General features: G+C 39.8%; 1 protein-coding gene across 3 annotated transcripts in view; it reads right to left on the minus strand.

Annotated features, from left to right (window-relative positions):
• LOC140728911 (protein tyrosine phosphatase type IVA 3-like) overlaps window positions 1-1,569 on the minus strand; it is a 142,711-nt gene extending 141,142 nt beyond the window's left edge. Inside the window, exon 1 of one of the 3 annotated variants that reach the window (XM_073048042.1) lies at window positions 1,490-1,569. The gene's annotated coding sequence lies outside the window, so the exon portion shown is untranslated. Of the gene's footprint in view, window positions 1-1,352 lie in introns of all 3 variants that reach the window. The other 2 variants (XM_073048027.1, XM_073048018.1) reach the window with 2 other exon arrangements.
• Between the last annotated feature and the right edge of the window lie 23,876 nt (window positions 1,570-25,445).

Here is a 25,445-nt window from a genome sequence, read left to right on the forward strand (position 1 = left end):
AGATCAAATATAATAAACACAAAACTGCATTACAGTAGATGAAGTAAAGTCAACTTCAATAATGCACTTGACTATAAATACACTTCTCTTCTTCCCTCCCAAAGTAAAAACAAAAATTGGCACTTAATTCTGCATCGTAGAGGGTGAACAAGTGACCTTCTCCCAGGGTCCCTGCCAATTTCACTCTAATAAGGCACTCACTGACAAGCCTGTACAATGATCTATTGACCTATCTAAAATTTGATTGTTTTTATATTTTAAACTACAAGTTTTGTCATAATGGCAAAGTTTGAGATATATATCCCACAAATCTTGAAATAACTTCACTTTCGTCCAATGTTTGTCAGAATGAACTATAATTTATATATACACAAAAAAACCTTTTTAAAAGCAATATGAAATGCACTTCTTAAAAAATATTTGAGGTTGCAAATTTTGGACATTTAATGGAACTGTCTGACGCAAGTTTCAAGGTAAAACATGTGGAAAACAATTCAATCCCAAATCAGGCCAGCTGATCTAGTATCCCACTCGCTCAACATAAATACACATTAAAGCACTGAAATTTTTGCACACCCACCTGTGACCTACTATTCATTCATTTCACATTATCAAGACAAAATACAAGAGATGATTTTGTTGTATATAGATGAGGGAAAGCAAAAACACAATTCAAAACACATTTCATTCACATCTAAAATGTATGCTATAAAATCAATATAATTCACAGGCAGTGGCAGTTTTCCAACCCACTGCATAAAAGTTGAAGCTGTAAGCTTCAACCAATTTTGAGGAGTAGGCAATTATGCACCTAAAGCTTAGAATGTTCAAAAAATACATAAGTTGAACTGAAAATGACAAGATATTAAAACAAAAATAAGAGATTATTCAGAAGCAAACAGGCAGGAAAACATTCACCAGAAAATTTGATTTACAGAAATCCTCTGACCAAATTGATGATTTTGAAAGGTACAGCCTTATAACTATAGTGCAATATTTGGAGAGTACGAGAGCCACACAATCTTTGTATCTCCCTTCAATCTGGGTAAACGTATACATAAACTTATTACCGGTAAAGTTATAAATAACAAGAAACATGTTAAGCCAGGCATTTCTATAATATGCGATTCCTCCGTGTAGACAAAGAAATAAACACCTTCCGTTAGATTTAAATGAGAGCCACACAAAGGAATGGAGCAACCACTCACTCAAGCTGGTATCCATAGGCAGCCAACTCAAGGATTCACTCTGAACAAAAATAAAATAACGCTTTACTAATAAAAGCAAAAATCACAAATAAAAATCAGAGTTAATGTAAGATAAATTGAAACAAACATGGGCAGTGCACAAACCTAAAGTCAAGGTGGATTGTGTGTTTACAGTGAATGCTAACTTTCCCCAACAGAGCAATGGAGATGCTACTACTCACTGCGCGACGCCTGTTCATTTAAACCCGAGGAGCACTATTTGTTGATAGTACAGTACTAACAGGTGCTGTTGATGACCTGAGGGCTACTCCTAGCATTCAGCGTCTGCCCCTCTCAACCCGAAGTTACCCATGTGTTGCCGTGACCGTCGCTAAGGGACGTCAGCGTCAGGTCATAGGTTAATATTGAAGCCAAAATTAGCCTCCTTTCCAAAGAGAATTACTCCAGTTTTTAAAATTGTTACATTTGATTCAAATTTGGTAAGTTAAAATTAAAATAAAATTCTAGTTTTTCTGTTCCCTTTCCATTTCTCTTATTGATGGGAGACATCGGGGCTTTATTGCAATGGGTGACGTCATTTCCGCCACTTGCATTATCCGCGTGCCTTAGTGTTAATGGGTGTATTAGGTTGGAAAGAATGGGTGCGCTTTTAATACTTGTTTGTGGTTAATGGAGTTTTATTTTCCTCTAATGCTGGCGATTGTGGATTAGTCAGATTATGAATAATGTTTTCAAAGGATTCAAAGAACAAACTACTGAAGGAACCCAGCGATCAGGCAGTATCTGTAGAGAGAAATGATTTGTAGATGTTTCAGGACGATGCTCTTCATCCAGACTGAAAGAAAAGATTATTTAACAATTTTTTAAAGAATCATTGTTGTTTATTTGGATTATGATAGACCGCTAATTAGCTGGTCAGTTTTTAATACTTTCCAACAAATAAAAAGTAGATGGTATGCGAAGAATCAGTATTAGGCGGGAAATGAAAGATCTCGGCCCTAGTTATTGCATGACCTGAGTTTCTCCAGCATTTTGTGTGTGTTAGATTACGCATAATTTATTCAACCAATAGCCTCACTTTTTCTTGTGTCGTATTTCAGGTAAATTCGAGGCTTCTGCTTCCACCTTACCCAATTGTTAAAGTTGAATAATCAGTTGAGCAATCTGATAGTTATCAGATTTACGTATTATCAGTTGCATCATGTAAGCAACATAAAACATAGCATAGCAATAATTAATAAAATATTTTTACATAAGATTAGTAGATGTCAAACAATTGTTTTTATGATGCTGTATAATTTGTCATAATGATGTGGGTTTTACTTAAAAGAAAATAACTAAAGCACTTCATATATGGGAGTAAGAATAGCATACCCTAAATTAGGAAAGGAAAAATGGCTGACTTTTTAATATACAAAAAGATTTCTTCCAAATATGGAAGCTGTTGTGTCAATCTGTGGTCCAGAGGCTTATCTCATTTTATTTTGTGTGGCGTTGGCCATTGCCAATTACTCGAGTACAATATTGTGAAAAAATAAGCGGCATCTCCTCATTCTTTTTTACCTTTTGAAGCCATTGACAGTGTGTGCTTTTGTAGATATGTGCAAGAAAGAATTCATCTTAAAGGCATTTATTAATTCTATGGAAACTAAGCCAAGGATCAATTTCAAGAACTAGACGAATTATGAATGGCCTCTCCTTGTCAATATATAAAATTTATTGAACATAATGATAATTTGGCAAAGCAATTTGGTATCATGATAACCAGAAGGAATCAAGAAAAACACTATTTTTTTTGTTTTTGAACTGAAAATTAAAAATTGCAGATACTGAAAACGTATTTTCAAAATGAAATGCTGGAACTACTTTGGTCAGGCACATTTATGGTGAAAGAAATTGAGCTAATGTTTCAGATTAAAACACTGTTAGAACTAGAAATCTGAGAAAACTAAAGTGTTTTTAAGTTGCAGAAAAGTGAGGGAATGATGAGGATAACAAATGATGAGATGCTGAAGATCAAAGGTTGTCTGTGTAACAACTTGCATAATAAACCGGGGTGCTCTCTTCAGTTTCATGATGAGGTAACTGTAGCTTTTGGCCAGGAGCAGATGTTGTCAGGTGTCATGTTGTCAAGCTTCATGGAGAGTTTCGGCCCTTAACCACTACACTCTCCACTTGATGGGTCAGCAGTACTGGCCAAGTCACTGCCCATCTGCTCCTGACTTCCAGCTCAACTCCTCTTTTCTGCTCTATATCCAGCAAGAGGCTCTTTCTGCTTCCTCCCCCATCCTGCGAGCTGCTTGGTTCTTGCTTTTTTCATCAAGGCCCAGTGTAGATGGAAATCTCCATGCTGACCTTGTTGGGAATCCTCTACAGCAAGGAATAGCTATGTCTGCATTCCAAAGGGAATAGCCTTTGTCCCTGCCCTCATGGACTAAGAACTGGTACATCTGGGCTTTCCTCTCGTGAGCCTCCTCACATCCTTCCTCCAATGGTACTGTGAACTCCACCAGGATGATTTCCTTGTCGTTGGTGGACCACAGTCTGGTTGGTGTGGTTTTCACCACCTCTGGGAATTGCACCTTCCACATTGACCCTCATCTCCAATGATCTGGCAGCTTGCAGCAGATTGGATTTAGGCCTCTTTGAATTGACTGGCGTGACCTTCCCCTTGATGAAAATGACTGTCTTGTTTGTGCCTCTGCCAGGTGGTCTGTTTTTACCCTGGAAAGAGATGATTAATTGATAAATGATAAATAGATAAAGGAGGGCAATTGGAGTGGAAAATATATACAAAAGAACACGCTGTAAATTTGAGATGCAGAATAGTGGTTGCTGGAAACCTGGAATAAGAGAGAAAGCAGGAAAGAGCTGTGTAACATCTGTGGGGAGAGAGGGAAAAAAAGCTCAATGTTGTATTAACTGCTGGATGACTGCAGCAGAATTAACCTGTTCTGATGCAAGTAAAAAAAAAAATGTATCTCTAACTGGAATTCTTGAAATCCAAGTTGAGCCCAAAGACTGGAATGTGAGATGGAAAATGAGGTGCTGTTCATTGAGCTACTACACAAACAAAAATGCTAGAAATATACAGGAGGCCAGAATGCATCTGTGGGAAGAAAAACAGTTACCATTCCAGGTCAGAGACTGAAAAGGAGATTAAAGCTACAGGAAAATACACCTAACGACTTGTCATTTTCAGCCATCTGTGGCAATGAATTCCACGGTACACCATCCTCTGGCTAAAGAAATTTCTCGTCTCTATTCTAAAGGGACATACTTATATTCTGAGGCTGTGTCCTTTGGTCCTGGATTCTTCCACTATTAGAGACATCCTTTTCACATACACTCTATCTAGGCCATTCAAAATTTGATAGGTTTCAGTGAAATCATGCCCCATTCTTCTAAACTCCAGCATGTACGGACCCAGACCCACGAAACACTGATCACACATTAACACTTTCATTCCCATACATCCTTGCTTAGATATAGGGCCCAAAACTGCTCACTACTCCATATGTAGTCCGACCAATGGCTTATAAATCCTCAATATTACAATTTTTTTTGATGTTCTAAACCTTTGGAAATGAATGCTCATATTCATTTGCACCTCTTTTTTTCAATTCACACCCCATTTAGCAAATAATCTACACTTTTAAAGGATCTACCAATATTGTGGCTGTGAAATGCAGAGCAGGTCAGGCTGAGCATATCTCAGATAGAAAGGTGGGATCGGAGTGGGGAGACGTCACAGTTGATTAATAGAAACTGACATATCAATTTATCTGAAGTTGGAGAGTTTAATACTGAGTCCAAAATACTTCAAAAAGACAGAAAACAAAGAAACTTTGTTTCCACAGTATCATTCAACATTTTCTATAAACTTGGAACTCATTGTAAAGAGCACAGTGAAACTGGTAATAGCTAATCTATGTCATTTGAAGTACTCTTAAGCTCAGTTGGCATGCCACAATCCATGGCTTTGTAGTATGAAACTGGAATATAACTTTTCTCAGACTTAGACACACTAAAGTCAAAGGCTATCGTGCTAATAGCTCTGGTCTTATTTTTAAAGGGGGTGGAGTATTTTGGGTATGTCAAAAATTTATAAAAGGTCCGTGAAGTGTCTCTGTGCCTTTCACAAGAGAATAAGGTCTTTATTATTTTCTGAACAATAGCTCAATGTTAAACACGCTTTCAAAGCTGCAGAGTTTTACACCTAGAGATGTGTAACTTCATTTGTAACTTGGAAATCTCATAAGCTGGTTTACAAACAGCATGCTCCCACAAATAGCAAAGTTGTAATAAGATTAATTTCTCATCATTTTGTTGGTTAGAGAAAGATTTCTACTACATCAGAATTAACACTCATGTTCTTTGATGTTCATGCTATCTTTTATATCCAAGTTGGACAGCAGTCAAGTTTTCAGTTTCCTGATTTAAAAGACGGCACTTCCAACTAGAAACACACACTGTATACCGCAGTAGAGTCTCAGCCTAGGTTATTTTGGTTATGTCTCTGCAATAGGACTTGAAACCACAACAATACTGGCACAGAGTTAAGATTGTTACCAACTGAACATCAGCAGCCATTATTATAACGAGCATAAAACTATCCTTAATTTTGTGACACTGCAGATTGGATGAACCTTAAAATTAATTGCAGAACTGTTAAAAGGTTAAGTTGGAAAAAACGGATAAAAAATTTTATCGTCTGTGCCAGGTCTTTACAAGAGCAGTCCAACTAATTCCATTTTTCTGCCTTCTCTACATAGCCCTGTAATTTTCCCTTTTATGTATTCATTCAATTGCTTTTTGAAGACCACAAATGAATTTGCCTCCATTAATTCTCTGCCAACATGTTCCCACGTCAATATGTTCCCATGCTGACATACCCGCATCCCTCTCACCATATATCCAGCTGTGCATTCCGGATACTAACCACTTATTAAGATCCCTTCTTAGCTTCCTCTTTCTCAACAAGGGCAACTTCAGCTTCTCCATTTGTAACTAAAACTCATCATCCCTGGAATTATTCCAATAAATCATTGCTAAACTATCTGTAAGCTTAATGGATTTTAGTTACTTAAAAAAACACACAGGAATACTGGCAGAGCAGATAGAAAGAGAGTTTCAGGACAAAGAGTTCAGGATTTGTAGAGTTTTCCAGTTTTATTTAAAATTTCCAGTATCTACCATTGTTTGATTTTTGTTTAGGAACTTTAGTTAAGTAGAAGCTGGGTTAGATCAGATTGGAAGGAAGCAAATCCCTTTTTACCCTCACCATAACATTCTATGATGTGTTATCTACTATAATGTGCTTTGGTATGAGCTGAGGTTATGAATGATGTGTATAAATGCAGGTTTCTTTTGCTCCAATGAGGTGACCCATAAACCACCTAGTACTGTGCCCCCTTCCAGTTCTGCTTCCCTCCCTGATGAACTCAATTACTTCTACACTCGCTTGACCAAGAGAACAAGGAGGTCACACTCAAAGCGGATCTCCCACCTGGTGAACTGCCTCTCTCACTTTCCACCTCTGATGTTTGTGCCACCCTGAGCAAGGTGAATGTACGGAAGGCAGCTGGTCCGGATGGAATACCTGGCCGTGTGCTCAGAGTCTGTGCAGGGCAGTTGGCCGGGGTCTTCACTGACATTTTCAATCCATTTCTGGCTCAGGCAGTTGTCCCCACAAGCTTCAAGGGATGCCACCATCGTGCCAGTGCCAAATCATTCCACTGCCGCGGGCCTGAATGACTTCCGCCCAGTTGCACTCACCCCCATCATTGCAAAGTGCTTTGAGAGACTGGTTCTATCACATCTGAAATCCTGTCTGCCCACTCCTCTGGACCCCCATCAATTTGCCTATTGCACCAACAGGTCAACAGAGGACGCCATCTTTTCACTCTGCCCTGACCCACCTGGACAGCCCCAACTCTTACGTCAGAATGCTGTTCATTGATTTTAGTTTGGCATTCAGTACGGTGACCCACTCCAAGCTGATCGCCAAACTTCGCCAGCTTGGTATCAGCTCATCCCTCTGCAATTGGACCTTGGACTTTCTGTCTAACAGACCACAATCTGTTATGTTAGACAAACTCTCCTCCACTCTCACCCTGAACACCGGCTTGCCTCAAGACTGTGTGCTGAGCCCTCTTCTGTACTCCCTTTTCACCTATGACTGCGTTCCTGTACATGGTTCTAATTCCATAATCAATTTTGCAGACGACACCATGGTGGTGGCCTGATCAGAGGGAATGATGAGTCGGCCTACAGGGATGAGGTCCAGCACCTGGCCATGTGGTGTGCTGACAACAACCTGACCCTTAACACCCAGAAGACCAAGGAGATCATTGTGGACTTCAGGCATGCTAGGAGCCGCACTGACATCCCCATCTACATCAATGGAGCTGTAGTGGAGCATGTATCAGCTTCAAGTTCCTTGGTGTCCACATTTCCGAGGATCTCACCTGGTCCCTGAAGTCCTCCATCCTGATCAAAAAGGTGCAACAGTGCCTTTATTTCCTGTGGGGGCGTCAAGAAAGCTCACCTCTGTCCCAGGATACTGACGAATTTTACCGCTGTACCATTGAGAGCATACTCACTAACTGCATCTCTGTGTGGTATGGCAATTGTCCCATATCAGACCGCAGAGCACTCCAGCGTGTGGTGAAAATTGCCCAGCAGATTGTCGGTACCCAATTGCCCACCATTGAGAACATCTACCATAAATGCTGCCTGGGCAGGGTGAAAAGCATTATCAAGGATGCATCTCACCCTAACCATGGACTTTTTACTCTCCTCCCATCCGGTAGGCGCTACAAGGAGCCTCCACTCCTGCACCAGTAGGCACAGGAAGAGCTGCTTCCCTGAGGCTGTGACCCTGCTGAACCTCACATCACAGCGCTAAGCAGTATTGCACCCATATTGTACTGTCTCAGTACTTTTATATTTGTGTGCTGTAGCACTTTTTATTCACAGTTATTTTTGTAAATAACACTATTCTTTGCATTTCTGGTTAGATGCTAACTGCATTTCATTGGCTTTGTATCTACACTCGGCACAATGACAATAAAGTTTAATCTAATCTAATCTGCATTAAAGCCAGACAAATACAAGTTATGGCTGTTCAAATTGAGCCTTTCTTCTTGGAGTGTAGAAGTTAAGGGTGCTGGATGACATGACTGCAGCCTGTAAAGAATTTTAGCATTTTGAGGAAACCAGAAATGCCAAAATCAAGGCAAAGACCAACTTCTATGAAGATCAAAATTTAATTGGAGCACAAATGTTCTATTTATTCTTGTGAAGAATGGTTAAATTCAAGTTTTCATTTTCGTTTTGTGTGCTGTCTGAGTTAGATTACAAATAAGATTAATGATGACTGGGTAGACCTGTTGTCATTATGATTGATTTACCTGCTGAACAAATGATGAACATTATACTTAATTTTGGCACAATATTTTGGCTTCCTGAGCAAATGAAAACTTTTTTCTGAATAGGTTTTTCAGTGTTTCTTTTATCCATTATAATCAGTTAAAGTGATAAAACCTGCAGCCCTGACTCTGTTTTTGGTACATTCCTGATAGGTCAAGAGTTCATCTTGATCAAAGTTCAATGTAAATTTTTTAAAATCAAAGTATGTGTATGTTCCCTGAAATTAATTTCCTATTGGGTATTCAAAGTAGATACAAAGAAACACAATAGAATCAATGAAAAACTACACACAAAGACAGAGAAACAACCAATGTTCAAAGGAAGACAAACTGTACAAATGCAAAAGAAAGGTAATATTGAGAACGTGTGGTAGGATCCTTGAAAGTGAGGCTGTGGACTCAGTTCAGTTGAGATAAGTGAAGTTATCCACCCTGGTTCAGGAGCCTGATGGTTGAAGAGTGATAAAAGTTCCTGAAACTGGAAAGATGAGATCTGATGTTCCTGTACCTCCTTCCCGATGGCAGCAGCGAGAAGAGATCATGGCCTGGATGGTGGGGGTGATGGATGTTGCTTTCTCGGGGGTCCACTTCTTGCAGGTATGCTCAATTATAAGGAGATCTTTTCCTATGAAGGACTGGGCTATATCCACTACTTTTTGTAAGCTTTCCTATTCATTGGCATTGATGTTTCCATACCAGGTTATGATGCAACCAGTCATGTTACTCTGCAACTGTGCATGTATAGAAGTTTGTCAAAGCTTTAGACGACATGCCGAATCTTTGCAAACTTCTAAGAAAGTAGAGGCACTGCCAAGCCTTCTTTGTAATGGCACTTAAGTACTAGTTGTGTGACAGATCTACTGAAATGATAACACCTAGTAATTTAAAGTTACTGTCCCTCTCCACCTCCGATTCCCTATTGAGGGCTGGCTCATGGACCTCCAGCTTCCTCTTCCTGTAGTCAAAATCAGCTATTTTGGTTTTGCTGACGTTGAGTGATGGCTCTTGTGACACTCGACTGCTCTCATAGTGCGTATCTACCGAGCAATGCAGCGAGTTAAACAACTTATCAGAAATCATGCAAGAAAGGGTCAACATTTACAAAGGGGACTGTTTTTGGAGAATTTGCTGCTTTGTGAAGCATTGTACTTCCTCTGCATAAATCTGTCTTTAACCAAAGAGAAGAATTCTAACCTTTGCCCTATTCAATTGCTCTGCCCTGAGATATTGCTTACAACTGTGCCAACCATTGCAAAGACTGTCTTTGGCTACCATTGTAAAGGAATGAGCAATATGTGAGAGCTGGGCCACTGATCTGGTAAGCAACTTCCAGCTTGAAAACCACTCAAAACGTGCATTGCCAAATTGGAGTGGTGATATATGAGTGATGTCGGTTGTTACTAGAGGACGTATTTCTACATCTGTCTAAGGGCTGACTAAGTTGAAAGTTTCCTGCTGACTATATTCCTGTTGAGGATCAACAAGAATCACTGGGCCAGTTAACCATGAGAAGAGGGTGTGCTGTTTAGTTCAGAGCCCTCTTGTGGCATGACCAGCTGGGTTGAAACCAGTAGGACTATAGTTCCATTGTCACTTCTGAGTTGACTGCCTGATACATTGGATCCTATTATACATAAACATAGGATCTTCTTTTTCATTAGATATATAACCAAACGCAACCTTGCTGTTGGTAAAGAACTTGATGTCATTTAGTTCTGTGTCTAGCTAGTTGGTTATCATCTCTGACATCTCAATCGTTACAACAGCAGCACTGAGTTCAATCCTTGGTAGGGTGAGATCTGATTTGGGAGCAACCTTTGTCTTGTCCAGGATGAATCCAACTTCACTATATCCATCAGCGCCTTTGACCTTAAGGTATGCAACACAGCAATAGATTTAGTTGACACATCACAGAAGATGTGTCTTTCTTTTGGGCTGTAGATAGTGCTAGATTGTGTTAAAATCCTGAAGGGACGAGCACCACTACTGCCACTGCTCATGTTTCTCCTTTGGGAGTGGGAAAGTCCATTCACAAGTGTCCAAGGTCAACTCTCTTAACATGAAGCATCCTTGGATACTGACTGAAGCAGCAAAATCAAGAGGGTCAATAGGCTGTTGGTAGTGGATAGCATGCCACAATGCATAAATGGTCTTTTGGTAGCAGTGACCTGGAAAGTAACGAGATCTCACCCAAGGCCCATACTGCGCTGCAAAGGAGGGAAGTCCTGTCCAAAATCAAGATTCTGTAGATCTTTGGCCAGATCTTCAAATGGGAAACATTACTTGACTTCAGCACTGTTTGCTGCAATCTTACGCAGTCTGAGATTAGACTGCACCAGAATTTCTTCCACTGTTTTCAGCACACTGAGTGCTTCTTTTGCACTAGAAAATTATTTAAAATGATCAACATAGAAGTGCCTCTCTACATACTTCTGTGCTTCTGTCCTGAATTCCTTCTCTTCCTTGGTAGCTGTCAACAGCTGGTGAGGGATAGTTACCAAATACATGAACTCATATGCAGTATTCCAGAATCTCATCGTCCAATTGGTGGTCACAAAACCACAAGAATTTGAGGAGGTCTTGTTTGTCCTCTCCCACTAGGAAACTGTGGAACATTTCTTTGATATCTGCCATCACCGTGACGGACTCAGTTCTGAAATGCAGGAGAACCCTGAGCAGACTGTTATTGAGGTCTGGACCCCACAAGAGTCCATTGTTCAGTGATAGGCCTTTGAACTGCAAACTTCATTCGAAGACAGTTTGTATTTGTGCAAGTTTCTAGGGATGGTAAACACTAAAGTTGGACAAATACTAACAAGAGAAATTCTGCAGATGCTAGAAATCTAAACAACACACACAAAATGCTGGATGAGCTCAGCAGGCCAGGCAGCATCTATGGAAAAGAGTACAGTCGACATTTCGGGCCAAGACCCTTCATCAGAACTGACAAATACTAGTTTTCTTTGTTGGTGTATGGTGGAGCTCAGTATGATTGTTTTGAAGAATTTCTCCATTAACTCCATGTAATGATTTTTCATTTTTAGTTTCCTTCTCAATGTGTAACTGATGGGCATGAGTCGATTAAGGGCCTGCTTTGTTGTTTGGTATGAGTTGTCATGGAAAGTGGAAAGGAAGGGGGGCTACTGACTGTTTGACTCATCTTTGCTAACTTCTTTGTACATGATTCAAAGAAAGACCTCCTCTTTGATGGAAGCTGCCAGCTTAAAATTATCTTCTGAGTGACAGAATACCAGCTTCCCTAAATCTGGTTAAGCAGAGGTAAGTATGTCGGGGTGCTTGGTTTGCTTATCTGCAATCTTCTCTTCATACAGATTCTGCTCTCACAGGGTCTGAAATGACTTAGTTGCAGTTTCCCAGGACATTAGTCCTAAACCTGCTGATGAGCACCATTGAGGCAGACGTCATCCACTATGACCAAACCCAGGTCCAGTTGTTGGCGTAAGGTGCATTGTGCTTATCATTGTCTGTTCATGTGCGTAGTGTGCACGGATGGTGTTAAGTGGGGGAATATTGTAAATTATGGCCTTAAGATGTGAATGATTGCATGCAGCTTCAGGAGTTGGGATTTCATCCCTGTTGCTAGGAATACGGTTGCACTCAATAAGGATTGGCAAGGGTAAGCAAAGGTCCCCTCCCTTTGACTCCATAATGTATCCACTGTCTCTTCTTCAAGCAACCTAAGATGCTTTAGAACATGTCTTTAGAGTGTATGGGTTAGCAGAGCTTTGAATACTGAATATATCAAAGAATGTTGATTTTGCCAAAAACAAATAGCGCTGATCATCGTATATCACATATGCTTTTGTTTTTTACTCAGGATGTCCTTTCAGGTAGATGTTGGCTAGACGTATTTTAGAGCAGGATTTGCCTTGGAAGCCTTTGTGCATGAGGAAGTAGCTGCATCTGATGGATGCTCAGCTGCCTCCCCACTATGCTCTGCTGCAGGTTTACTGGAACCAGTACCAGCCCAAGGTGCTGGTCCTCAATGAAATGCTGATATGTGCTGGTCATTGTTGTACTCAGTGAGTGTATGATGACTTTACACTCTTTCACCTGGTGTGCTGTTGAAGCACAATACTTGAAACATATTGAGTGTTCGTTTAGAAAGCATCCCTGTTCTGTAGTGGGTTTTTTTTTCTCTCTGAATCCTCTGCATTTCCTTAAGGAGTGAGGTTTCTTCCGGACAGAACATTTTCTTTTGGGGTTCAATATAGTTTTCTACTTCATTATTTGCTGACTGATAGGGGTTCTGATTTTACATGCTTTTGCTGGAGACCTTTCTTTGAATGATGTGTTACCATAAGTTGAGAGCAAAAAACTGGGATAATTTCGCATTTCTGCGTGGTGGCAGACAGATTCAACAAAGAATGAAAATGGTAGATGTGGACATGATGCTTCATTTTATACTTGAACCTTTCAGTTGTTTACTGTTCTTGGAAATTGTTCATTAGCTTTTTCACTATAGGGTTTATACCTCTTGCCGTATTCAAGAAACTGAGTCCTAGTAGGTAACCTTTTTTTTGTGTGGTTTTCAGTTCCGACAACAAATCAGCAAATGTCTATAGCTTCTGCACTTCTTTGTGTGAGAGCTTTGGAAAATTATCGAGTCTGTTGAATAGAGATCCTTCGATTGCCTCTGGAGAGCCATAGTATTTGTCAAGCCTCTACTGCAGCATTTGTAAACCTGTAGCTGGATTATTAATGTGAACTGCTCAAACCCTTCTTGCATGTTTCAGTGACTCCCCATCAAGCCACTTACAGAGATCTAGTTCCTCGCTAGGTCTGAGACTTAATCCTTCCATGGCATTGCGAAAGCTTGACTTCCAGCACAGATAACTGTTCAACTGGCTGTTGAACACTTTTATTTCTACTGCAACTAGATTTCAACAAACCAAATACCAAGCCAGAGCTAATGCACCTGCAGCTGCTGAATTAAAGAATTCTGGAGAATGGTTTGGCAAATGTGTGTCCTGCGATGGAAGGAAGTTCAGTTTGTCCATGTCTGTGAAGATAGGACTGGTATCAGTAATAATTTTTGAGTAATGTCTTTTACTGTGGTCAAACTGTGGAAGGGTGGGTTGTGGCTCTTTGCAGCTTTAGACCTTGGGTATCAATACCTGTACTATGTGAACAACATGCTGGCTGAGTGGTGTGGACAGCTTCTTGAACTGATGTATTGTCTTTTTTATAGCCAAGGTGCATTTGGGCAGATTCCTTGGTAAGATACATTGGCTGTTGTGATGGCAGAGCATGACTGGTGCTGGTCATAGATTCACCACTGTATAAATCAGCTGCTTCTTCGTATATTGTTGCCTCTGCTAAGGCAGCCTCAGCTTTACACACTTCCTTGAATGCACTTAATGTAGCCTCTACACGTACACTCTCCATACCTATATGTGCTTTCTCTATTTGCATCTCAACTTCACAGTTTGTATTGACTGCTCTCATTCTTGCTGTTTCTGCTCTTGTGTGGGCTTGTGCTGCAGCTATGCTCATTGTGATTGTGTTCAAGAATTGTGAAGATGCAATTGATGAGCCACATTCTGACCTGACTTCCAGTTCCTGGTGACCGATGTTGCTTGACTCAGAAGCCAATATTATGATCCATGAAGTTCAAGATGTGTCTCCAGAACATTGGCGATGCCCTTGAAGACAAGCAATATCTTTTCACTCTACTGTCTTTGCAGTATGTATCTACACAGCTATGCAGTAAGTTAAACTATTTCCCAAAAATCTCCCCTGATGGAAGCTTTCTTCAGGGTTTTTAATGAGGTCTCTTGTGAAAATATATTGCTGTTTCAAGGACAAATAATGAGTGGATGAAGATGAATGTCTATTACTGTGTGCTTCATAATGGATCAAAATTTACCTACACAGGAATTGACATAAAAAGCAGCTTACATATTGAAAGTGGTGTACTTTCAAAGTGAACTGCACCTCTAGAGGCAAGAACAGGCACCATTCAGCTCGATTTTCAATCTCCCTCCTATATGCTGACACTTCATCTTTGAATTGGCCAACAACAATGGTGTTGTCAGCAAACTTGAATATGGCAGTGAAAATGTACTTAGCCTCTCAGTCTCAAATGTAAAGCGAGTAGAGCAGGTGGCTAAGCATGCAATCTTTTGATTCCCCTGTGTTGATGGTGATTGTGGAGGAGATGTTAATGCCAATGCAAACTGTCTAGGGTCTGCAAGTGTGGAAATCAAGAATCCAGTTCAACAAGGAAGTAGTTAGGCCTAGGTGTTGGAGCTTAGGGGATGACAATGTTGAATGAGGAACTATAGTCAATGAAGAACATTCTGATGTATGCATCTTCACTGTCCAAGTGTTCCTGGGCTGAATGAAGATTTGACACAGTTCTTCTGCAGATTTTGATGACTTGCTTGCTTCTGTCTCTCCATATAATCCCAAGCAACCTCGATGATGTTGAGATCAGGGTTCTGTAGAGGCTATACCATCTGAAAGCATGTAAAAATCTTGGGTGCCTAAGACTTTTGCAAAGTACTGTGAGTGATTTTGGATGCTGAGGCAGGTTACCACCTTCTTCTTGGGCATCGGTATAATTTGAGGCATGCTTGAAGCAGGTGGGTACCTTAGACTGTTGAAGTGAGATGCTAAAGATGTCAGTAAATGCTCCAGCTGTTGGTTAGGACAGGTAGACTGCCTAGACCAGATGCTTTTTATGGGTTCACCCTTCTGAAGAATGTTCTGATATAGGCCTCAGAAACTGAAATCACAGGGTCATCAGGGGTTGAATTTAAATTTATTTAAATCGTACATCCATCCCACAACGCGAGGAAGTAAAAATCTTTGCGTTTTGAGTCCATCACAACGTACAGACATGAATTTATAAATCTAATGGCTTGTAGAAAGAAGCTGTCCCATAGTCTGTTGGTCCTGGTTTTAATGCTGCAGTACCATTTGCCAGATGGAAGTAGCTGAAACAGTTTATGGTTGAGGTGACTGGTGTCCTTGATGATCTTCCAGTCCTTCTTTATGCACCTGTTGCTGAACTGTCCTCAATGGAGGGAAGTTCACATCTACAGATCCGCTGGGCTGTCCGTACCATTGTCTGCAGTGCCCAGTGATCAAGGTTGGTGCAGTTTCTGTACCAGGTGGTGATGAGTCAGTATGCTCTCAATGGTGCCCCTGTAGAAGGTATTGGGGATTTGGGGGCTTGTGCCGAACTTCGTCAGCGCCTAAGGTGGAAGAGACGCTGTTGTGCTCTTTTGCCACACAATCAGTGTGTACTGTCCAGGTGAGATCTTCAGTGATGTGTTTACGGAGGAACTTGAAACTACTCACCCTCTCAGCTGCAGTTCCATTGATGTTGATCAGGGCAAGCCTGTCTCCATTCCTCTTGTAATTTACAATCAGTTCTTTTGTTTTTTGGACATTAAGGGAGATGTTATTATCTTGGCACAACTATGTCAGGGTGTCAGTCCTCTAGGCTGTCTCGTCACTGCTAGAAATAAGGCCAATCAATGTCATGTCATCTGTGAATTTGAATCTGTGATTGCAGCTGTGTATGGCAGTGCAGTCGTGGGTGTAAAGGAAGTAGAGGAAAGGACTCAGGACACAACCCTGGGAGGCACCTGTGTTGAGGATCAGAGGGGCAGAGATGAGGGAGCCCATCCTTACCACCTGTTGGCGATCCGATAGGAAGTCCAGGATTCAGATGCACAGGATGGGCTGTAGGTCTCTGAGCTTCCTGCCATGACTGGAGGGAATTATGGTGTTGAATGATGAACTGTAGTCCAGGAACGTATGCATCCCTCTTCTCAAAGTGAGTGAGGATGGTGTGTAGTGCTGTGGCTATACATTTTCGGCAGACCGGTTCCATTGGTAGACAAATTGTAGGGGGTCCATTGTGGGTGGTGGCATGCTGCAGATGTAGCCTTTAACCAGCCTCTCAAAGCATTTGCTTATAATTGAGGTGAGTGTGAGAGGGTGCCAATCGTTCAGGCATGCTAGCTCGGTTTTCTTAGGTACAGGGACAATGATGGATGATTTGAAACTCGGGGGGGGGGGGGGAGAGGACACTACACAATGGGAGAGGGAGAGATTAAAAATGTCTGTAAACACACCAGGCAGCTGTTCTGCACTCGCTTTGAGGACCTGCCCTGGGATGCCACCCGGCCCTGCTGCCTTGCGGCTGTTGACACATCAGAATGTTCTATGTTCCTCAGCTTTGGAGATGGCCAAGGAGCAGGTCTCATCAGTGAATCTCCTCGGGGTTCAGTCTTACCAACTCAAATCAAACATAAAAAAACATTTAGCTTGTCCAGGAGCAAAATGGCAATGTTGGCTGTACTGCTGTGTTTCCTCTTGAAGTATGTGATGGTGTGCAGTCTTTGCTTTATGCTACATGTGTCCTTGTTGCAGAGTTGTGTCTGGATTTTGTCCCTGTGTTGCCATTTTGCTACCTTGATGGTTCTACATAAATCACAGTGGCATCTCTTGAGCTCCTGTTGGTTTCTGGAGGTGAAGGCTTTATCCCTTGCACTGAGAGCAACATGCACTAAACTATTTATCCAAGGCTTCTGGTTTGGGTAGACCTGGACTGACTTTTGGGGAACATTGTTTTCAATGAACTTCGAAATGAAGCTTGTGACCACTTATGTGTATTCAGAGATGTTGGCTCGAAATATCTCCCAGGTGACACTATCAAAGTAGTCTTGTATCAGTAACTCTGATTGGTGGACCAGCAGTGGATGGTTTTCACTATGGTTGCTTCTTGTTTCAATTTCTGCCTGTAGGCAGGTTTTGCCTGTGGGAGTTCGTGATGGTGCCATCATGTTCTGTTGGTCAAAGCAAGCATAAAATGCATTTAGCTCATCTGAGAGTGAAACCCTGCTGTCACATATGTTGCTTGGTGATAACACATAACCCCTTCCAGAGCAGTTGAACATCCTTCTATGATTCAAGTTCAATCCAGAATTGCCACTTCAGATGTCATACCTGATCCTGTTGTAATTTCCTTGGTCATCAGACCAGATCTGAACATCATCGATCTAGCCCTCAGCAGATTGTGGATCTCTTGGTTCATCCAGTGCTTCTGGTTGGGGTAGATTCTGAATGATTTTGTGGGGCACACTCATCTATGTCTTTTTTAAGTCCGTGGCAATCACATAAAGAAGTCTTTGAAACTCCAATAATGAGATAAAAACTGTCCTTCTACCCTCCTACTCTACAAATTAAAGATGCTTGTTTTCCAACTTACTTTTGACTAAAGGTCAATGATCTTAAATACTAACTTAATTTCTCACTCAACTGACACCTCCATTTCCTGAATTTTTTGCTTCTTCTTTTATCATTGACTCTTCACTTACTGGATTGTATACTGTTTCGTAGACTTTAAAGTTAAGAACTCATTGAGTGTTTTCTAAGCATTAGCATTTGTTCTTGCCAATTTAGTTTTGATTAGCAAATTTCAGCTTTTAAGTTGAATAATGATAATAGCAGAAAACAGCTTTTGAACAAAAATGTCAATTTTTTTAGACCATGAATATGAGATGATATTTCAATAAAAGAGGAGTTGCATACAGTAATCTTTCTAGAGCTCACCACATTAGTGTAACCATTGCAGACCATATGCTGTATATGATGCCCTGGGGGATTTATAATTTAATTATGAAATATTTTTATTAATCCTCATGAGTTTTAAATGGTAATGTTGTTAGGGTCTGATGGAGTGGCACAAGCTCTAAAGTTTCAAGATACATTATCTCTATCTTTAACTGTGCCCCAGCTGCAGTATTTCTCTGGATCTATCTGAGTTGGCTGCTTTTCAAAGTCTACTGTACGTAACAGATGGTCCCATGTGAATTCTGCAAATTAAACTTTGCATATCAGACCATTGCCAAATTTCTGAACGGGTTCTTCACTTTTATTTTGAGGGAGGACTGTGATACTATTCTGGGTCCTACAATCAAACTGACATGGGCAGCAAGGGAGTGTGCAGAGAAGATGAATGTTAGTAGTGCAAGGGTCATCTTATAAGAAAAATATACTTTTAATACTGTAGTTCTGTTTTCACAAATAGTACTTTATTTGCCAGTGCATATTTGTCAATATACGTGTGAATTACTTTTCCATTCTGTTAAAAATGATATCTTCGTAATGCAATGCAAGTATTATAGAAACATAGAAAATAGGTGCAGGAGTAGGCCATTTGGCCCTTCGAGCCTGCACCGCCATTCAATATGATCATGGCTGATCATCTAATTCAGAACCTTGTACCTGCTTTCTCTCCATACCCCCTGATCTCTTTAGCCACAAGGGCCATATCTAACTTCCTCTTAAATATAGCCAATGAACTGGCCTCAACTGTTTCCTGTGGCAGAGAATTCCACAGATTCACCACTCTCTGTGTGAAGAAGTTTTTCCTCATCTCGGTCCTAAAAGGCTTCCCCTTTATCCTTAAACTGTGACTCCTCGTTCTAGACTTCCCCAACATTGGAAACAATCTTCCTGCATCTAGCCTGTCCAATCCCTTTAGAATTTTATACGTTTCAATAAGATCCCCCCTCAATCTTCTAAATTCCAGTGAGTATAAGCCTAGTCAATCCAGTCTTTCTTCATATGAAAGTCCTGCCATCCTAGGAATCAATCTGGTGAACCTTCTCTGTACTCCCTCTATGGCAAGAATGTCTTTCCTCAGATTAGGGGACCAAAATGGCACATAATATTCTAGGTGCGGTCTCACCAAGGCCTTGTACAACTGCAGTAGAACCTCCCTGCTCCTGTACTCAAATCCTTTTGCTATGAATGCCAACATACCATTTGCTTTTTTCACCGCCTGCTGTACCTGCATGCCCACCTTCAATGACTGGTGTACAATGAGACCGAGGTCGTTGCATCTCCCCTTTTCCTAATCGGCCACCGTTCAGATAATAATCTGTTTTCCTGTTCTTGCAACCAAAGTGGATAACCTCACATTTATCCACATTAAATTGCATCTGCCATGAATTTGCCAGTCTATCTTAACTAATTCACGTCTCATACCTTCAAAGTTACCCTTCTTTAAGTTCAGAACCTTTGTTTCTGAATTAACTATGTCACTCTCCATCTTAATGATGAATTCCACCATATTATGGTCACTCTTACCCAAGGGGCCTCGCACGACAAGATTGCTAACTAACCCTTCCTCATTGCTCAATACCCAATCTAGACTTTTACTTTACTTTATCATTTTACTTTAATCCACGCTAAGCTTGTGACTGTTGTTGGAAAGGCTGACATTTGTTGTCCAGCACAAAGTATTATGCTTATTTGAATGATGTGCTGCTATTTGTTGTGGGTTTATAGAACTTGTTTATAAAGCCAGTAGAGAAAACTTACAATTAACAATGTCAGTGTGAGAAGGAGTCATGTAAAGGTAGACAATGTAAGAATAATGGGTTTCATTCTCTGAAGTGAATAAATATACCAAAAGAAAAGTAGGCCATTCAGCTTCTCAAGCTGACTGTGTATTTGTGTGTTTAATATTAAATTTAATGTGACTACAATAACTTTTTCATCCTCTTGCTTATTAAGTACTCAGTATTGAGTACTCAGACTCTGCTTCGATTGTCCATTGAGGAAGAGTTCCAAGGACTCATAACCTATTAAAGGAAAAATCCTCATCTTTGTCCTATATGGTTAAAACCTTATTTAAACAGTGATCCTACCTTCTAGATCATCCCACAGGAGCATTCTCCCCACATTCACTATAACAAGTCCCCTCAAATCATTTCTCACTCTTCTAAATTCTAGTGAATACAAACCTATCCTCAGGTGACAACACATCCATCCCATGTGTCAGTCTAGCAAACTATCTCTGAACTGCTTCCAATGTTCTTCTTGAAATAGGGAAATCAATATTGTGCACAGTGTTCCCGATGTGGTATTCCCAATACCCTGAATAGTTGAAGAGCAACTACCCTACTTTTGTATTCAATTTCCCTCACGATAAACAAAAATGTTCTTAGTGTTACTGAGTTCTGCTGTGTCGGCCTTTTGTGAATTGCTTACTAGGTCATCCAATTCCCTCTGCATCTGAAGGTTGTAAAAGACCGGTTTAGGCCCATTCTCTATTATCTATTAGCCAACCAATTCTCTGTACGTGCCAATATTATCTCTTATGTGATGAAAATTTATTTCTGCAAATGTCAAATGTCTGCACTGAAGCTAAGTTTAAGACATTTTCATGTTGCCCTTTAACCAGGGCAAACAATACTTCAAATAATGGCAATTTATTGGTTCAAGTTGGATTTCCCGTTGACAGAACCATGTTGATTTGGCTCGATTGCCTTGAATATTTCAACTGTTGGGATTTGTTCAACAATTACCAAATGTACAGAAGCTTCACAAATCACTTGGGAAATATTTAAAAGAAAAGCTTTTGTCATAATTTATCAAATATAATTAAAATCCATGAATTATCAAGATGGCATTGGAGCTCAAAACCTTTAGATTGATTATTCAAGCCAGCATTACAAGCCAAATTGTGTAGCCACTACATACACCAGTCTCCCCATTGCTTTCAATTTCATTTGGTCTTCTGAATACACTTGTCAACAATGGAATGGGTAACAATAACAGTAAATAATTTTGAATTTGATTCTGTCATTCACAATGGTAGATCTTATGTCATATGCAGATGTCAAGCACTTTGAATGATATATCTGGTTTGAAACCTTCCCATTTTCCTTCCATAGGACCTTTCCAGGCTAATTACTCCACATATGTAAATGTTTGACTGAATTAGGTCATGTGGGCTAATTTGTATTTTCTTCTGGTCGAGATAGTATTGAATTTCCATTATCCTGCATATTGCTACTTTTTACATCCTTATATTTTACAAACAACAAATCTAAGAAAGAAGGATCTTGCCCTTTTTCTTTCTTCATTGTTTAGGTCCAAGGTCAAGGCAATATGTTAAAGAAAGGATAAAAATTAAGGTAAAGTTAAAAAGTGGTTTGATTGAATCACCTTCATGGGTCATACTGTAGGAGGAGCGAGAGACATTCACTCTTTTGAGGTTTCAGTAAAGAGTTTGCTACATTAGGCACCTTCATTTTAAGCACACTCAGGATCAAGGATCTTTTGCTTTGCTTGCTTTATGAAGTGATGCATTCCTTCCACCACTTACGTAGGACTTCTGTGTTCTCACAATGGATGGATTTTAGGTTCTTAGTGCCATCCTGAATGTTCTTTCTCCATTTGATTGGTCATACATCCTCTGGAGTTATTGGGGATGTTACATTTGTGCAAGGAGGTTTTAAGCATATTCTTGAATTTTCTTTCCGTATGATCTCTTCCTGTGAAAGCTCTTAGAATAAAATGTCTGTTTTGTGAAGTTTAGTAAGCAATGTGTCCTGTTGAATGCAAATGATATCAGAACTGGTATCATAAAAGTATACGGTACATGGTAATTATGCTGAAACTATAACAAAGCTAAATGGTTAGATCAGCAGTGCAATAACCCTTTCTTATCTCGGAACCTCTGAAAAGGTTTTATTTTCTTTCAGAGTGTATTAACTTAAAATTCAATTTTAAAACTTCTTATTGGTTTGCTTCTAATTCCAGACATGACATATTGGAGCACAATTATAAGGAATAAGAAAATTTCTTTATTTGTGAGAATATCTCAAAGTTCTTCACAAAGATTAAGTTACATTTTATAGCAGCAGCTATTGTTAAGGGGGTGACTGTAGTTGCTCTTTTTTTCCCCAAGGAGTTGGTTAGTAGTGGGAGGAATAATGCACATCAAGAGACCGCAGTACTCCTTTGAACAAGGCTGTAGAAAATTCAATATAGAAATAGAAAACAGACGTTGATTTTACAGATCATCTGTGAGAGGAGATGTCCAATTTATCAACATTCTCTTTGTGCTGTATTGGAACTTATATCCAGATTAATAGCCATGTGTTTAAATCACAGAGTGGGATTTGAACCACAACATCCTATTTAGTGGCAAAATTCCTACCAACTGAGCTAGAAAGCCAAAAGAACTCTGTAGCATTTATTTAAAAAGAAATAAACTGTACAAGAAAAGGTAAAATTCAATGCATCTGGGACAGATTACAAAGAGGAGTAGAAAACAATGGAACTCAATCTGGAAAGGGAACAGAGAAAAGCTGTGTGCATAGAAGAGTTGCTTCTGTAAAGGGTGCAAGACAAAATCACATTCAGGAAACAAATTTGTAGATCCAAATAACAAGCACAGTTATGTCTCAAAGAGTCAAGACTTGACATCAAACGAAAATAAGTGCAGTGCATGAGATATCTATCTAATTTGAGTTTCTCTTTCAAGTCTGTTGCAACATTAGAACTTTGATGGCACAATGAAAATCCATTTACCTGTCATATTCCTGTTCAAGTTCATTAATTATTTTAAACTACATTCCATATTTTCCTTGACTGTGGATTTATTCATCTTTAGTCTTAGCTCTTTGTATTATTTCTTCACATTCACTTTACTGTGCCTTTTATTTTTTTGTTTATGCAGTGGGCAGTGCTTTAGTGGAGTAACAAAAAACATGGCATGAACTCAGCAAACTGAATGGCTGTCTGCTCCTGTTTATCTATTCTGTATTCTGTTAAGGTACCTTTCTTCCTAATTAAGTTTTATGTGAAGTTATATTCAAACTTAAATTCAACCAATTTAAATACTGATGTAGTTCATTTGAATATAGAACAGCAAGAGACTCTAGATGCTATCTCTTCATAACAATACTGAGCAAATTTGAAGTAAGCTAGAAGAAAACAGCCTACCTGACTACACTCTATTTCCCTTGCTTAAGTGCAGGTTCATTGTGCACCATCTAGAAAATATGCTAAGGCATTTTGGAAATGCTACTTTGACAGGACCTGCAGTCTGTATCGTTGAGAAGAATATTGGGTTTTGACAATGCTACAACTTACAAGTTTCCTTCCAAACCACGGAATTTGAAAGTTGTAGCATTGTCAAAACCCATTATTCTTCTGGATGATGGAGACTGCAGGTCCCGTCAATGAAGCCTTTCTAAAATGCTGGAGCACATTTTACAGATGGTGAAATCTTTTTATTTCATATCTCTAGCAGTTTTTTAGACCGGTTAGTTCTAGATTTTCAACTGTTGTGTAAAGGTATGCTGTTGACTTTACTCAATAATGTTTTTTGCTGTCATTTGAGTCAATTGATATTTGTTACCTTTCCTATGTATGCATTTATGTAACAAGATTGGAATACCAATACTCCATCACAAATTAGGGGACTGTTCTAATTTGGGCAGGACACCCACTGTGTTTAATTATCAGCAAGAGAGAGATGTTATAACCAATTTACTGACTGGCCTCCCTCGTGAAAGTCAAGGATAAAGTTGCAGATGGAGGTAAGAGGCCCAGGTTTAGACGGTTGGTGATTAATATTGAGGGGGTGCTGGTATTGAATACTGAGCTGTAATTAATAAATAGCAACCTGGCATATGTTTAGATGTTGTCTAGGTGCTGAAGCAGAGTCAAGAATAAGTGAGACTTCCATCTGCTGTAAACCTGTTGTGGCAGTGGGTAAAGAGCTGGAGTTGTCAGCTTTGGGATATAGAACTGATGTTTTGATGCATTGCAATGAAGGGCATGCTTTAGGCTTCAATGCCATTTTGGGAGGGAGTTGTTATACAGAGGTTTATATTGATGTAAAACGCTGGGCCCTAAATATCTGATTCTTAAGCTGACTAATTTGTTCTTTCTAAGATTTTTATCATTGTTCTTTGTTTTCTCCCATTACCAAGTTGAATCTAATTAGTCACTTTCTCTTGGATCCCGTGAACTCTCATTTTCTTGATTAATTTACTATGTAAAGATTTGTTAAATGCTTTGTGGAAATCCATGTACACTACTTCAATGCTTCAGCATCAATTAAGTCTTCTTGTAACCTCATCAAAAATACAGATTGGTCAGCTACTATCTTCCCTTATCAAATTAATTCTGATTTGATTCTGATTAATTAAGTGTACCTCTGAATTTTTAATCATGTTACCCTCAGAACATTTTCAAATAAATTACCGTATATGTCACTGATGAGAGACTGACCTCTGTAATTACTCAGTCTGTACCTCTCCTCTTTGCTGAACAGCCTAACCACATTAACTATCTCTAAGTTATCTGGTGTCTTGCCTGTATCCAAAAAATAAAGTGAAAGAATATTCAGTCTTCTCTGTTTCCTCCCTTACTTGAGAGACTGGGTGCATTTTATCCAGACTTGATAACTAATCCACTTCTAGAGACTTGACCCTTATTAAGGTTTGTTTTATATTTCAAATCTTCAATAATGTCACAATCTTCTACTTTAATTGCAAATCTGGAATTCAAATCAGGAACCCTGACCTTTACAGGAAATCAAGATATGACCTTTATAAAGCAATCAGGGATGCCAAGAGACAATGCCAGTCCAAAATAGAGTCCCATTTCATCTGTAAGTTTTAGCAAGGTTTACATTCCATAACAAGCTACAAAACAGAGTTAGACAGGATCGCTGGCAACAACACATCTACTCCTGATGAGCTTATTGCATTCTATATACATTTTGAACAGAAGGGAATGGGCATGTCATTGGACAGTGTCTAATGCAATTGAATTCATTGGACTGTTGTGGATGTAAGATCAATCGTCCGGTGAGTGAACCTACACAAAGTATCTGGCCCGGACAGTGTCACTGAGTGTGCCCTTAGATCCTGTGCAGATCAGCTAATGGGGTTACTTGTGGACATCTTTAATTTCCCCCTGCTTCGATCTAAGGTTTCCACCTACACCAAGA

The sequence above is a fragment of the Hemitrygon akajei genome, chromosome 1, assembly GCF_048418815.1.
Source record: "Hemitrygon akajei chromosome 1, sHemAka1.3, whole genome shotgun sequence".
In the NCBI taxonomy this organism is placed as follows: domain Eukaryota; kingdom Metazoa; phylum Chordata; class Chondrichthyes; order Myliobatiformes; family Dasyatidae; genus Hemitrygon; species Hemitrygon akajei.